The following is a 16,637-nucleotide window of genomic DNA, read 5'->3' on the forward strand; positions in this document are numbered from 1 at the left end:
GTGCAAGAATCAGCCGATTGTAATTATTTCAAAATGCCAGTGATCAGCCCGACTAAAGCGTGATTATAATCCTGCGTCAGGTATATGTGCGTAGCTACGCACGTAGCCATGCATTTATACTTGTGCGTCTGTGTCTCCGTCATTCTGCAATTACACCGCCAAACGCTAGTCGGCAGTAGTGCTACAGTGTCCACTGTGTTGACTTTTGCTGGCCAAGGAGGCTAACTTCCGGTTTAGCCCTCCGCTAACTTAAATGTGGGTAAAATTATATATGTGCGGCTGCTTTTCCCATGTTATCTACCGAATGAATCACATTCTGATAGTGAAACGATTCATTTTGCTTGGGTTGCAGGGCTTAAAGCAAGAAATATTTCTGTGCCTGAAATGTGTTCGGGATTTACGACGTAGGATGGAGGGTAAGGGGCAAGAGTCTTACTTTGTGTTGAAAACTGACAGGGACATAGGGACTCAGATTAGTGGTCTGACATACATTTAGCTCACGAAACATGAAGAAACACAATTCTGGGTTCACAAGAAGAAGAACTCCAGTTTGATAAAATGTTCAATGTGGAAATATATGATGGGGGATCAGGGGGTCCTCCCCCAGGAGATTTTGAGCATTAAACAGTTCATTTCCTGTATTCTGGTAACATTTTCTGCCACCACCTATACTCAGTGCTTGAAGTGGAAAATAAAGGTGCTGGAAAATACAGCTGAAAATGTTATCACGATAAAACATTTTTGCTCCTGAGTGAAAGTTGAAGAAACCAGATGGTTAATTGTGGTTTTAAATTATTTTTATGGTCAGAACAAACACTTAATGCCAACAGTGGATCCAGTGTTTCCCATACGTTAATTTTAATTTTTTTTTTACTAGGCCTATTTAACATCGTATTTGATTGCAGCAGATGCTCTCGCTCGTCTCTCTCTCTCTCTCTCTCATGAACACCGCTGCACAAATCTGTCCAACACAAGGTTGTCGGACGCCCGGCTTGAAAAAAGTTCTTAGCAAGCATGTAAGTGGCCTAGTTTATAAGAAGAGCTAAGTTAATGTTACAATACAGCTTGGTTGTCGAGGTTAGCACGTTGTTAAACTTCATTCTGTGGGAAACACTGGGATCACAACAAATCTGAGGTAAAACATTCAAAACAATTATGATTAAGTAAATTTCAATTAAGTATTTTTTTCAGTCCGTTTTCACCCCTAATCCTTAACGGCAGGAAAACCCTGTTAATATGACCTCAGAATCATTATAGATACGACTGTTCGTGTTTGCCTTTTGTGTCTTCATTTTACTGCTTCTGACATTTATCTGTAGACATTAATATAAAAAATAGGCAACATGAGAAACCTCCTCCCTTCTGACGTGCATTTTATTTGCACATTAAAATCCAAAAAGAAATGTCTCTTCATTAGCTTAAAAGGACTAGTTTGCATCACTAATTAGCTTTACTAACCTCAGCTCCTCCAGTCACCACCGTTCTTTCGTTTCCAAAACCACTTTTTCAGACTGAAAACTAAAAATTAATTTAATCAGTCTGTACAGGACTGAGCTGCAGGCTACGTCAGTTTAGTCTAAGTTTGTACCTGATGATCTCAACATTGGACAAGTAGGCAGGAATAAAATACAGCTTCCAGTTACTTTCTACACAGCTTCCAGTTACATAGCAGCTATGTAGCTGCTGCTTTCCTGCTCAGCTGTGCAGTCTGAAGGGGAGGGGGGATGTTAGCTAACTTAGCGCTAACCGGCTTCACTTTTCCAGCAGGTGGGAAACAACAGACTTTTCTTGGTCTTGAATATTTTCCTCCGCTCACGTTCACTGTCACTTTCTGCCGCTCGGACAATCAAACACTCACTACGCACCTCCCGATTCAGAGTTACGCTGCTCTTATAACACCATCTGTCACGTATGTTCTGCATAGAACAAGAAGAGGAAGCGAGCTGCTGCTATGAAATGAGGTTTATTGGATGAACCAAAAATGTGCAATGTGCATCAAAAGGAAAGTAGACAGGTGCAAAAATTTGGGCACCCCAAGAGAAATATCACATCAATATTTAGTTGAGCCTCCTTTAGCAGAAACAACGGCCTCTAGATGCTTCCTATAGCCTGTAATAAGTGTCTGGATTCTGGATGAAGGTATTTTGAAGGTATTTCGTCCTTGCAAAACATCTCCAGTTCAGTTAGGTTTGATGGTTGCCGAGCATGGACAGCCCGCTTCAAATCACCTCACAGAAGTCTGGAGACTGGTTTGGCCATTCCAGAACATTGTACTTGTTCCTATGCATAAAGCATAAATCTGAGCAGTGTTTTGGGTCGTTGTCTTGTTGAATTATCCAGCCCCGGCATAATTTCAACTTTGTGACTGATTCCTCTACATTATTCTCAAGTATCTGCCGATATTGAGTGGAATCCATACGACCCTGAATTTTAACAGACTCACAGTACCGGCACTGGCCACTCAGCCCCACAGCATGATGGAACCTCCACCAAACTTTACTGTGGGTAGCAAGTGTTTGTCTTGGAACGCCATCTGCAGCAAGATGATGTTGTGGGTGTTTGGAGGTGGTCTGTGGGCTGTTTTTGACCGTTCTCACCATTCTTCTCACCATTCTTTGCCTATGCTCTCTCATATTTTAATTGGCCTGCCACTTCTGGCCTTAACAAGAACTGTGCCTGTGGTCTTCCATTTCCTCACAATGTTCCTCACAGTGGACACCGACAGCTTAAATCTCTCTAGTTTTTTGTAGCCTTCCCCTAAACCACAATGTTGAACAATCTTTGTTTTCAGGTAATTTGAGAGTTGTTTTGAGGCCCCCATGTTGCCACTCTTCAGAGGAGAGTCAAAGAGAACAACAACTTGCAATTGGCCACCTTAAAGCCCCCTCCAGTCAGTTTTAACTGCCGTTTTTGGTTAACATTCTTTCGCTAACAGAGAATGGGGGTGTGGTTAATAGTCGGACTTAATACATTACTATGACAACCAAAAACTGACCGCCTGGAGTGTTCACTAACGATATGCTCTTTACTGTCTGACAGGAGTAGCTATTACTTACCCATGATAGAAACTAATACAGTCCATGGTCCTGTCACGCACTGCACACGATAACTCCCACTACGTTTTATGGTGCGCTTACTTTACCGCGGGGGTGTGGTGGGTGCCTCCGCTGATGCATTGGTAAAACGGCCATCAGTAAAATGCATGCTGCAGACTGTATATAAGACGGTGGCAGGTGAAAGTGCGACGCATTTTCTGTCATCTGTCCTCCAACACTGCACACACAAATGCCATAATGAAAATGAACAACATAACTGCTAAACCAAGAGGAGGAAACTAAAAACTAAAATAAAGACCCTCTGTTAGTCAACTTTCTGCAATAACTATGCTAGCTAACTACACCTGGCTAACTACAACTTAGTTAACTTAGCTAACTAAACTAGAAAGACAAACCAACAATCAGACACAGAGACATACCAACTGTAAGTTCTAAGTAAATTACATGATAAAGTGGTTAGCTAGCTCACAACGATGTTTATCGGTTTGATGCTCTGACTTAACGAGACGTGACAGTTTTTTAAACGAGACATGACAGTGTGCCTGGGCAAGCTTGGAGAATGACATATGACTTATGGAATAACTATAGTCATACGTCACAACCCCGTTTTAACAACTAAGCAACTTTTGCAAATTTGAGCACAAAATTAAGTCATTTGTCAAAAAATATTTGGCGAACTATGTGGGTAATCAACATTGTAAGGAAATGACTCAGAAAAATATGAAATATCATAGAAATGTCAAAATACACTGGAGGGGGGCTTTAAACACCTTTTCTCATGATTGGATGCACTTGTCTTGGAAGTTCAAGGCTTAATGAGCTCACTAAACCAATTGTGTGTAGTTACAGGTATTCAAATCAACAAAATGACAAGGGTGCCCAAATTTATGCACCTGTCTGATTTCGTTTTGATACATATCGCTCATTTTCTGTTCCTCCAATAAACCTCATTTCACTACTGAAATATTACTTTGTCTTTCAGTTATTTGATAGCTCAAAGTGAAATTGCTGATCCAAACACCCAATTATTTATAAATGAAAATCATGGAAATATTCAGGGGTGCTTAAATTTTTGCATACGACTGTATTTAGTCCAAAACACATTATTATATCAATAAATACACATGGACTGCTATTGCGTCGCTTTATATTAGCCTAACTACAGCTAGCATGTAAACAAAAAACGCATCTACAAGGTCAACATACCTTTTGAGTGACACCTTAATTGACCCAATAGAAACTTCCATGCCCTGTCCACGGCCTACAATAGCCAGTGAGTGTCCACGTAGCCAGGAAGTGACAGTCCCCTTTCTTTTGTGTATACACCGACACCGAGCCACTAGTTGTGCAGAGGAAGACTGGCCCTTCACACACACACGTAACACGCAATAGTTTTAAAATATGCAAGAATATTTTCCACAGACATATTTATATATTGTTGAATACAAAAACGCCATGCGCCAGAATTCCGGCACAGCGCCGGAGAACTTTAAGCCCTGGGGTTGTGACACTCAAATATATTTATTCACCGAATTACAGCTGCTGGTTTGGCCGCTAGTAAAATTTACTTCAAAAGCATGGGGCACTTCCTGTCTGCTCGGAGGAATTGCTAGGCTACCCAGTCGACCAATCACAGTACTTACAGTCCGTGTCACCTCGACGTGTAATTACATTTTTGAGGAGGTGCACGTCAGGCTACGGTATAGGGTATGCCGTCAATTTGATGCAGAAATATAAATAACATAAATCATTTTTTGGTTCAATCAATGAATTGTTTAGTCAATAAAATATCTGAAAATAGTACAAAAATACCCATTTTATGTCTTCAGATAGTTTGCTTTGTCTGACCAACAGTTCAAAACGCCAGCAAATCCTCACATTTGAGAAGCAGACAACAGTGGCAGTAACTTTTTACCCCTCGGCCAGTTACATCCATTTACATTATTTTTCAATTACATAATGTTTTTACAAAATTAAGTGCATTAACAAAGTCTAACATTTCAATGCATGACAAACTAACCTAAATAAATGAGACTTCAATTAATATTATATCATTTTTAGGATTATCAAGACATATTTGTGATTCTCCTAAGTACAGAGTAGCCACTGAAATCATTTGTCTGAATTTTGCTAGTTATAAATCCTTAATGAAAGCCTAAGGCAGTCAATGAGGCTGCAAATTCAAAACGGGAGGTGATGGTCCCTTTGGTTAAAAAGAAGGTGTTATTTTGTTCACTGAAAAATACATCAGCTTTCAGAACACTGAGCAGTGGACCTCAACCATTACTCCCCCCTACACACCTTAATGCATGCTTTCACCCTCTTACAGTAAAATATTAAAGTATAGACCCTGCAAAAAAAGACAGGAGATGGAAAACAGCAGAAAAATGCACATGGCACTTGACAGAAAATGGCTCCATCAGTATGTTAAATTGGAAATTGACAGTGATTTGCCCTGGTCTGTAAAATGTCTGCACTAGTAACTGAATAACAGGCAATATCCTCTACATTTCAGACAGACAGTAGTATCTGGGTTGTTCTCAAATGTCAAATAGCTGTTCTCAGTAATAACTGGAAAGAGGTTGACGAACACTCATCTGCCAAGTATCTCTGGTACTGTGTGTGTGTGTGTGTGTGTGTGTGCGTGTGTGCTCATGTGTGTGTATGTGTGGTCAAGTTGCTGTGCTAAGTCAAACAAGCTGCTGTCAGAAAAAATGTAAGACAACAGTATTTTGAATATATTTAGTTGAAAAAGAACAGAAAAAGCTCTTATGGGCATTTTTAGAGACAGGGTGACCAGAAACTCAAATATAACAATATCAGTGGCAAAGATGCTGTGTAAAACTCTCAACTAGCAGCATCAACAATGTCCCTGCTATAATCCAATCTTTCAAAAAAAGTTTTCCCCCAAAGCTCCACAGAGACGGACATTCTTCGGCATCCAGTTAAAAACGGGAGCTTTGGCCCATTTGCTTCCACGTTGTGTATTAAACTAGGACATATATATATATATATATATATATATATATATATATATATACTGTCAACTGAGTACCACATGGAAATGTAGTATATGTAAAATTAGAATGTGGACTTAATCAGCAAACAGATAATACTGGAGTTCAGGACCACAATTTCTTCACATTTGGCAACATAAATCACTCTGAAATTGTTATAAAGGAAGAGTGAGTGACACTAGAAATAATTGCACTGTGTGGCATGGCTGAAAAGCTACAGAAACTTTTGTCTCTCTGGACTCAAACAGCATGACTGACCCACAGACGTGCTGTTTGGTCAATTTCTCACTCTGAGTAGGGGCATAGGATAAAAAAGCCACATAGAAATCAGGGGCTACAACTGACCATGTCAAGATGTTTGACAGGTATTATTTGCTTTGGTTATGGAGAACTGTAAACTGTAATGGTCATAATAAAATTATGACATACTATGAGGGACCAAGACACCATTCACACCACAGCTAAGTACAATTGTCGCTCTTTATTTCAGTGCTTAATACTGACAAGTTCCCACTCAGCATGATTAGGAATGAGAGTAACAATTCATGTTAATGAGTCCTGCTTGAAACAGGTAGCAACAAGCATTGTTGACTCTAGGTTCTCTGCAAATGAGCTTGATTGTGTGCTTTGGATGACAACAGCAGTTGAGAATTGGGATTTGATGCACGGTTCATTAACTGTGCAATGCTGCCAAAATGTTTTTATTTCCCTTCAAAACCATGGTTGGTTTGGTAGATCACAGTCAGAGACAAAGAAAGATCTTTTGAACTTCACAAATCTCTTCGAAGAATCGAAGAAAATTTAAAGGCAAATAAAATAAATAATAAAAGTATTGAGTTTAAAAGCTAAATGCAGAAAAACAAACAATCCAAAAATTTCAAAACTGATCCAAATGTCAGGTGAACCACATTTTAACTACAGCCCATGTAGCCTGTTATAGTCTGTTTAGTCTATATGCAAATAAAATCCATATGGACTCCACTGCATGTGCCACAACTGCAATGTGTAGACTATAAAAACTGTGCTGTGTTTCAAAACAATAAATAGGACTAAACAAGAAAGCAGAATTGCTTGTTCTCTTCCAACTTCCTTGAAATGCTCATTTAAATACCAAAACAGAGTCTGTCTAACTCGGTGATCGTTGTTCAGCCATCCAGACCACACATTTTTTAAATTAGGTTATAATTTTAAGAGATATTATGGCCTTCAATTCTTAAATTAAAATAGAGGTCAGATAATTACTGCAATGGACAGAAAAATACACTGCAGTATATTCAAATAAGCAGGGCTCTACTTTGCACAAGAGCCCAAACACATGCACAGAATCTATTTGACATGCAACCCACATCGCCAGTAGTTAGTAGTTCTTAGGCAACAGGCAATTAGAGGAGATCCCACTGCTGTTATCAGCTGCTGAATCTGAAGGCAGATTCCAGTATTAATAGCCAGAGAGGCAAGCAGCACCTGAGCCTCTGGGACAACAAAGAACAGTAGATATCCAGCATTAAAATACGTTAAGCATTGTTTTACCTCCTTGTAACACTCTCTGGCGAAGGACATTTCAACTTACATTGAATCACTTCAAATCTTTTACAAAAACACAGACATCAAACAACTGCTTTCCTGCTAAAGTTAGAAGGGTAATGAACAATGCGCTTCAGAAAGGTATTAAATGTTAAAATAATTACTGGAGTTTCAGTAAACTGGACATTTCATCCCAGTATAGACAGCATGATAAAACCTAAAGGGTTATAGGAAAAGTACACCACATAAGGCAATGGTGGATCACAGGATCTGAACAGGATGGATCTTGCATGCTATGGACATCGTACCTGTGTTGCTGCAGTCGTGGAACAGATTCTCTTCAGCACCGGGCCATTTCACACTGGCAAAGACGATGTTGCAGTAGTTTGGCTTCATTTTTAAGCCTGCAGAACACAAATGCAGAAAATGAAGCCCGCACTTTTAGTCAGCTTTGGATTTATGGCTCTAAAGCACTCTACCATTAAGTCCATTTTGATATAGCGCATTTCGCTTTTGGATGCTACAGCACAGCCTAAGGCAGCTTTTACACTGACAATAGCCCCGCTGCGAAAGCTCAAGCTTCTTGACTCATTACAATGAGACCACTGCTTTGGCTCAGTGGGGTATCCTGTCGTAGAGGGATCTGGCAAAACACTTTCTGTCACACAGCACAATGTCAGGTCAGCAAGCAAACACACTATTTTAGGCCATCAAATACATGCAAGCACACATAGGAGGAGAAAATACCTTTTAGAGTGGACCTTGCAGAATTGTACTAATTTACTACCTACCTGGCCAGTATTGAGGTGGAGGAGAAAGTTATTACTGCGGTGATTAGCTTTCCAGAGCTGTACAAGGACTAAAACAGCTGTCTTTGCATTTTAAGATTTCATCCTGGGCTTGTTTGTTTGTATTTCATCTTCTTTACCTGCACCCTGTGGCAAAAGACCCACGTTTACACAACCCATTGCATTGTTTTTCCATGCTGCTATTGTCAATTTGAAGGCCTCTAATGCAACACTGAGTGCTGAAATGATGAGCAGACAATGTTTCTGTAATCCCAGAACACTTGAGCGAGGAAGAAAAACTCAAAAGCAGCCTACCACAACAGACTACTGTATTGTCCTAAGATAAGGAAAATAAGAATCATATACCCCCGAAGAAACATTACAAGCCAAGCTGCTCACTAATTAGAGCCACAGAATGAACACACAGCTCTATAGCCCACTAAAAAGGGGTAGGTACTGCAACATAAGACTGGGAGAACAACAACCTCACAAACTGTTAAAGATAGTCAATCACTTCAGGGATTAAAAACACGGCAATGTATTTTTCATCTTTCTCCTCTGTGCCCCATTACATTACATCTCCAAAGAGAGAAGGGCTGATGTGTTTTGTATAATCACACACATAAAAGCTGCTTCTTCACATGTGGATCAAATTTTGACAGGCTCTTAAGAATATATGTTGTGGTGGTGGTGGTGGGTGTGTGTGTGTGTGTGTGTGTGTGTGTGTGTGTGTGTGTGTGTGTGTGTGTGTGTGTGTGGGTAGGGTATAAATGAGTGCAAGCTGCAGATCAGGAATTATCAACAGGTCTTATGATGGAGCATTACTGATTGTTTATTTTTGTTACTTATTTTTTCTTATTGACAATATGGCGGTATTTGAGTGCCTTAATTCTTACAGTAAGAATTATGGCCAATGAGCCACTGTCAAATATTTACATTTTTCAAAATAAAACAAAAATATATTTATTTTCAGCAATTATACCCCTAATGTAAACTATACGATAATTTTGGTTGCTATTTTTCACAAATGTAACTAGGTAGCTAGCTAGAAATGTAAGAATATGACATCCCCATTCTTAACCCTGCTTACTAAAATGATTGGTGAACTAATCTTCCAACTGGCTAAAACCAAGCGGCAACCAACAAGGCTGAAAAATTAAGCAAATGAGGAAGTGCCAAAAACTGCCATTCATTGACTGAGGCCCATCTTCACAACAGAAATACATATTTACAGCCTGGCACAAAAAATAATTTGGTTTCTATAGCTAATTTCCACCTTTATGACAACTGTGCGGGGTTTGAATTTTTATATAACTTTTCTGTTTAAATTATGATAAGGTTTAAAGTTATGTATAATTAAGGGTGTGCCGCTTTGAGGGAGACCTCACCCCCTCAGGTAAGTTAGCCACTAGGTGGTTCAGCAACAAAGCTTCATTCTGCCCGCCTCAGCTCCACCTCTTTGCCTCATTTTTAGATTAGTCAGGCATTGATAAGATGGCAATGGCTGGAGTAGCTGGGGGTCACCTACATTGAGCTTCACAACAGCTCTTCAGAAACCTGTGGGTGATATTACTGACAATATGTTAATGTTTTTTAGCGTCATGGCTGAAACAGCCATCACTGGGCAGAATAATTAGACATGTAGGTAGCAATTCAGAGCTATAGAGAAAGGCTAAGAGATCACTGCAGAATTCACTTTGTGATTAAAATTTTTCCTGTTTCCTGTGACGTTCAGGGGGTACTATCACCACAGTGACCACTTTTACAAAGTGTACAGGGTTTTTCCTGACTCAGAATGGGCCTTTGGGGGGTGACTTTGCGCGACAGTAAGCATGATCAGTACACATACAGTAAAGGCAATGAGTAACCATATGACCAAAATCTATCAGTTTTTTTTGTTATTTCTGACCATTTGATAAACAAAATATAACCACAACCTGGAGGCATAAAAGTAAAGAATAATGTTAGAATAATAATATGTTTACAGGTTACACTTTATTTGGATAATCTACCTACAGATAGTTTATTAGTTGAGATTCAGCTGTTTCACAAATAAAACCATTTTACTGATATTACACCACTGTGGTTAAGGTTTAGTGCTAATGTTTGTGTATTGTGTATGAAAAATGCTCTACATGGTGGTTAGTCTCTTATTTGTTTGTGCAAAGTATTAACTTGAAAATAATAAAAAAACGTACAGAGAACATCAAGTTCAACATTTCTAAACTTTGTTGTAGCGCATCAACCTTTTTTTAATGTCACACCTACTCCAGGCTGTGATTGGTCTGTTCACATAGTGCCCAGAAAACCTGATCTGGAGAGGACAGAGGAGAATCCCGTGCCGGTACGCCAAACAGTAAAATGTAAAAGTCAAAGACAGCACCGGTGAATTCCGGCACACTTCAAGCACAAACGCCTGTTATATAATAAGAAATAACAGAAGGCATCTCTCCCATTAGCGCGAGCTTCATAGTGGAGCGTTCAGGCGCAGTCATACCAACGCAGCAGCTGATTTATAAATCCAGGGGTGTATGTGTAAAATACAGTGTCTGTGGTTGAGAGGAAAGGTGACTGCTGAAAGTCAAGTTTATGTTCTGCTTGATCAACAGTTGTTTGATAAATGGCTATAAATCATTTTGGTGCTTCTGATTTTCCTTTAGCGCTTTTTAAAACCTCTTTGGGGGGCGCCAAAAATTTCTTTATGCAGGAAAAACCCTGGTGTACACACTGAAAACTGACACTATTTGAGAAACTGAGCAGGGTCATAATGTGACGACTCTGCCAATAGCCAAATCTCTGACTACACCCACGCCCACCCACAAACTCCTAAACATCCGGCTCACACTAGCAAAGAAACCATTAAGAGTAATGAGAATCGATGGGAGTGTTAAAAAGTATTGGCAGTCCAGCCCAGAAGCTGCTCTCTGTGCAGTCTTTATTAGTCTGGAAAAAGAGCGCTGTTCTCTAGCCTGCCAGCACTAAATAGGAGTGCATTGATCAGAAGGTCAGGCCAGGCTGAATCCAGCCCTTTAATTGTCTGTGTCACTCCTCAATCTCATTCCAGCAGCTGTCAGTCGTCTCCCAGGTAAACCAAGGCCACCATCACAAGTGACAGCTAACGACGAGGCAGAGGTAAAGGCTCAGACAGAATACAGCTTTCACAAAAGGCAAAACATTTTAAAATCACAGTGATATTTTTGCCGTTGAGAGCGAGAAAGAACACCACACACTTTTACGTTTCTCTCAGAAAATTAGGCTACATCCACACTACTGTATTTTCATTTTAAAATGCAGACCTTTTGCTACGTTTACACCTCCCGTCTGGACTAAAAGGGTGAATTGTTTTAAAAGTCAATTTTTAAACAAAAACATTGTAGTGTGGATGTAGCCTTAGGTATACCTATTAATCCACTCATTGTTGAATTTGCATTATGAGATTCTTACAGTCCTTAATGCCTTCTTACAGATCACATTACTGAGAAGTTCTCCCCCCAACTGTCTGAATTTATGGTAACATTAAACTACTTACTTTGCCAATTAACATTAGCTACTGAACCACACATAAACATATTAAAGCAGTGATTAAATCACATTTACTGTATTTTTAATATGCTGTAAAGAGTGTATAGCAAACCTGTGCACCACTGTAGGACACAGAAAAAGGTCTGAAGGCCAGAGTATAAAAGGGGCAGATAAGAATGAGTTTCACTTTAGAATTAAGTATTTATAGAAACCAGCTCCTTATAAAAGCTCTTACACAGGTAAACGGTTACTTTTGTATTAAAATTATATAACATTTATTCAGAGAATTCACCTGCGTATTAGTGTATTATGAAGTTTCAGTATTATACAGTTATGAAAAGCTATTATTATTTTCATTCACCAGGCAAATATATTCATGAGACAAGTAGAAAGGATAAAAAATCCTACGTTGGTTCAGTCTATCTATCTCTGAGGGAGGAAAACCAGTCAAATCCTTTCACAAATTAATACAGATGTGTGGCTGCTTCAGACATAGAGCTCTGTAAGATTTGCATCCTGGCATTAGAGCTGGAGTCATTTCCAATGTCTTGGCAGCTAATCAGCCGCTATCTTTCATCAAAAAGTGACAGGGCCAGGCCTATCTTTACAAAATCTACCAGGGTAAGATTGTGTTTCAGCTGTAAAGTAATTCAAAGCTTTAGTGTTTGAGCGCAATCACAAATAAATCCAGTATGTGAAATATGTTGATGGAATATGTCTGACGAATATGTCTGGATGTAACATGGGCAAATAAATAGGTTTGTTTAGTATGCTACTTCTTTTGAAATCCTCAAAATAAAAGAAAAATCTGATAAAACCAGAAAAGTAGGACAGACATAAGGCAACTAATCACATCCTGAGAAACCTGGGATGCAAGGGCTTGGAAATGCAACACAAAATCTACTTCCAGTTCCCATTGGCTTGAAATATGTAGATGTCATTCATACAGGACACGATAGCCAAGGGTAAAGTATGCAATGATGTTGAGACCACTTTTTCTCACAGCTCATCACTACAACAGAATATTTAGTTATATCACCAAAATTATAACCCATCATCAGCGCTGCCTGATTAAAAGCGTGGCTTTCTTCTTTATGATGAAAAATATGCCATTCATGAAAGTAATTGCCCTGCCCAAAAGGCTTTAAGCGCTGAGGTCATCCTCAGATGATCAGATAATCATGGCAAAACAAAGTGTTATTTGGCTCATGGATTTGAAAAGTCATGCATGTTTGAAATCTGAACATGTTTGGGTGCAATCAACACTGCACTCTTTCCTGCACTGGATTAAAATCAAGTACATCCACCCCTCTACTTGTCAATGTCATTGCCGCTTTCAGACTTACTGGGGTATGAAATTAATTTACTTCACACCTTTCGGAGACTTCACATAAGATCAACGTCCATTGAGATCTGATGAGGAGATTTACCCTAAAGCTGAAAGCTGCATAGCCTAAATGACTGACCACAGGGAGTGATAAAGGATATTGTAGTGAAATGGTTGGACCAATTTCAACAGCAATTCAGTTTGCCAGAGGAAAAAATAGGCTGTGTATAGCAGGTCAGTGTTTAGGACTAAATGGAAGTGGTTATCAAGCACTGGGCTATGCCCTGAAAGTAAAACCAATGCAATGCATTCATGTTTATGGGTGTAAAACCTAGACTGTTTGTTGTATACTGCTAGGTCACTGTGAAATTTTCATTCATCTTCTTTGTTACATAGATAGGCCTACAGCATATCCCATGTGGCACTTGGAGTATAAGTGAGTCCACTGCTCTATTTTTTAAGCCTCCTTGGAAGTGCACAGCATATGCTCCCATACTGTCATTTAAGCTAGTTTTATTTTTGTATCAGAAAGGTAGGTGATGTTTTAACTCATGAAATAGATTTATTTTTAACAGCCATTTGAGTGAAGTGGAACAGAAGGTAACATAAGACCTCTACGAAGGGGGTGACTATAATTACAAGTACAGTTGCATTGCCAACTGAATGTCTTCATCTGCGCACTACCTTTGTCCTCGCTTCAACCCCTGCAGCACATGCAAAGTTGTAAATAAGCTGAAACCTTCATCAGAGCTTTCCAAACATTCCTGCCACTATGGTTACAAATCTACACTCCTCTTTCCATGGATGTAATACAAAATGTTTGGACCTTTGACACCTGTGTTAGAAGTGATTAGAAGAAAGCTGCAGCTACTACATTTTCTTAATGCAATTTCCATCAATCAAACATGACTAAAGTGCTTTACTAATTTAAATCAAGGCCTCCTTGAGGCTAAGTGTGCACTTTACTGCTCTGTTATGTAAAAAACTATAAATAATATGTTGAATTCCACATTACATGACGCTTAACAGAAAAAGACTCAATTAAATATAATTAAATTGACTGAAGGAATTTGTTAGTTTTGTGGCTATTGCAAACAAGGGGGGAAAAATGATTTCAGTTTACATAAACAAGTACCATACAGTGAAGGAACAAAACTAAGCTTTACAGTGGAACTAGTGTCAACATCACATATCAGTTTGTGTATGGAAACCAATTGCTAATAGTTTTGTATGAAAAAAATACATCCCATGCAATATTCTTTTACTATTAAAATATTTTTACAATTCATTTCACTCACTTTACATTTTTTGTGGCAGACAGGTACTGTATGAGACACAAAATATACACTAAGCTTACCGAGTCACTCAGATGGCACCCTTTCACTGCCTGCCTCTTCTTATCCATCTCCCAATTTCCCTTGAGGGTCGACAAAACATCTCATAATGACAAACGTCACCTTTCCTCACCCGGCGTGCGACAAAAACAATTTGGTTCAGAACATGGGGTATGTTCTCAACATGGTGCCATCCACCAAGCTAAGTTTAGTAAGATGTCCAAAGGCGGGTTTAACAGACGAAATCTTAATAGTGCTGGGACACTATTACACAAGACACTGCAAACAGTACTGTCTTAAATTCATGACAAACAAGCAAATAAATAAAACTGAAGCAAGGAACAACACATTAGTATAAAGGAGAGTGATGGGCTGTAATAGACTGACGTGTTTTTTCAGTGACATTAACATGTGATTATTGGGAGTTATCATCTTCAGCCAGTATTTCAATATTATCATTTCAAAATGAGATCCACTGATATTTAAAACATGCATCAGTAGAATTACTGCCGTTTTAAGCTTTTGGTTTACTTAGAAACAACAATTAGAGCAGGAAACAACAGCTAATAAATACCAGATGTGCCAGTTGATTACTCACTTGCATTAATTATGATGATGATTTCACAGGCCTACACAGCTTTTACAGTAAGTGCTTGCTGTTGACCAAAGCAAATGGGACATCTTAATGAAGCATTTGCAATCAGTAGCGATTAGTCCTCCTTGACCGGTGGTCTAAAAGCTTCTAAGGAACTTAAGTTGTTTACATGATCTTGAGTGCTGTGGGTGCAGCCAATTACTCAGCATTAATTAGACTGATGATGTCACAGGCCCAAATTCTTCAAATTAAGATAAAACACCAATGCATGTCAGCACCAACTGCTCTCAACATCATGTGAACAACTTTAGTTCCTTAAAACTGCAAAAATGCCTGCACCATTTTTTGAAGTAGCTCTAGTCTTTTTGCCCATATAGGCTGTTTCAAACGGAGTAAGCCCCGATTAATATATAATAATAATAATTTATATTTTCCTGAGTAATACAATTGCATCATGTGCTTACAGCTGACAGACATTAAAATAGTAAAAAACAATTAGGGCTGTTACTACTAGTATTTTTATTATCAGTTATCCTTCCAATTATTTTAATTGTGTAATAGATTAATTGTTTGGTCTATAAAATGTCATAAATACTGAAAAACCTCCTTAAGCCCAAGGTGATGGCTTCAAACCACCACTGACAAACCCACAAATATTCAGTTTACTATCACCATAAAACAGTTGGAAATAGAGAAAGGATTAATCGATTCTCAAAATAGTCACCCAATAGTCCGCCAAGTTAATTTATTTTTATACCACCACTTCGGGGGGTCGTGGATGTTGAGCAGACCTAAAGTGAATATGACTCATGTGGTGACTTAAACAAAGGTGCTCTGATGCTAGCAAGACTTTATTGCTAATCTGAATCTTGTTTATTTCAATCGCTTGTATTGTTAATGAAATGCGAATTTTGCTGGGGTGGGGGGCATGAACATTTTCTGGCTTCCGAAGGACGTCATGATGGAAAGCGTTTGAGAACCATTGGACTAACTGACTAAACAATCAATAATTTCAGCAATAAACCATCCAATTTAGATCACATATGTTTGACCACTTAATGGCTTTGCTTTGTAAATATAACTTGTATCACGGCTCCATTAATGTTTTCCTCTGGTCTTTTGTAAGGTATCTGTGAATGGGGACCAGTTAGTCTGAACTGCTGTAGCAGGAAGGTTAGAATAGGATTCTGACAGCCAGAATTGCACGTTTTAATTATAACCCACTATACAGGTGCTGGTCATATAATTAGAATATCATCAAAAAGTTGATTTATTTCAGTATTTCCATTCAAAAAGTGAAACTTGTATAATGTCTACATTCATTCCACACAGACTGATATATTTCAAGTGTTCATTCCTTTTAATTTTGATGATTATAACTGACAACTAATGAAAACCCCAAAATCAGTATCTCAGAAAATTTGAATATTGTAAAAAGGTTCAATATTGACACCTGGTGCCACACTCTAATCAG

At 38.8% G+C, this 16,637-nt stretch overlaps 1 protein-coding gene across 2 annotated transcripts in view; it reads right to left on the reverse strand.

Annotated features, from left to right (window-relative positions):
• enox2 (ecto-NOX disulfide-thiol exchanger 2) overlaps positions 1–16,637 on the reverse strand; it is a 198,904-nt gene that overhangs the window by 173,146 nt on the left and 9,121 nt on the right. For both annotated transcript variants that reach the window (XM_038699860.1, XM_038699858.1), the window contains exon 2: positions 7,906–8,001. The gene's annotated coding sequence lies outside the window, so the exon portion shown is untranslated. The remainder of the gene's footprint in view (positions 1–7,905; positions 8,002–16,637) is intronic.

The sequence above is a fragment of the Micropterus salmoides genome, unplaced genomic scaffold, assembly GCF_014851395.1.
Source record: "Micropterus salmoides isolate LMB-PRFRI ecotype aquatic unplaced genomic scaffold, ASM1485139v1 Ms_hic_scaffold_5, whole genome shotgun sequence".
NCBI lineage: Eukaryota > Metazoa > Chordata > Actinopteri > Centrarchiformes > Centrarchidae > Micropterus > Micropterus salmoides.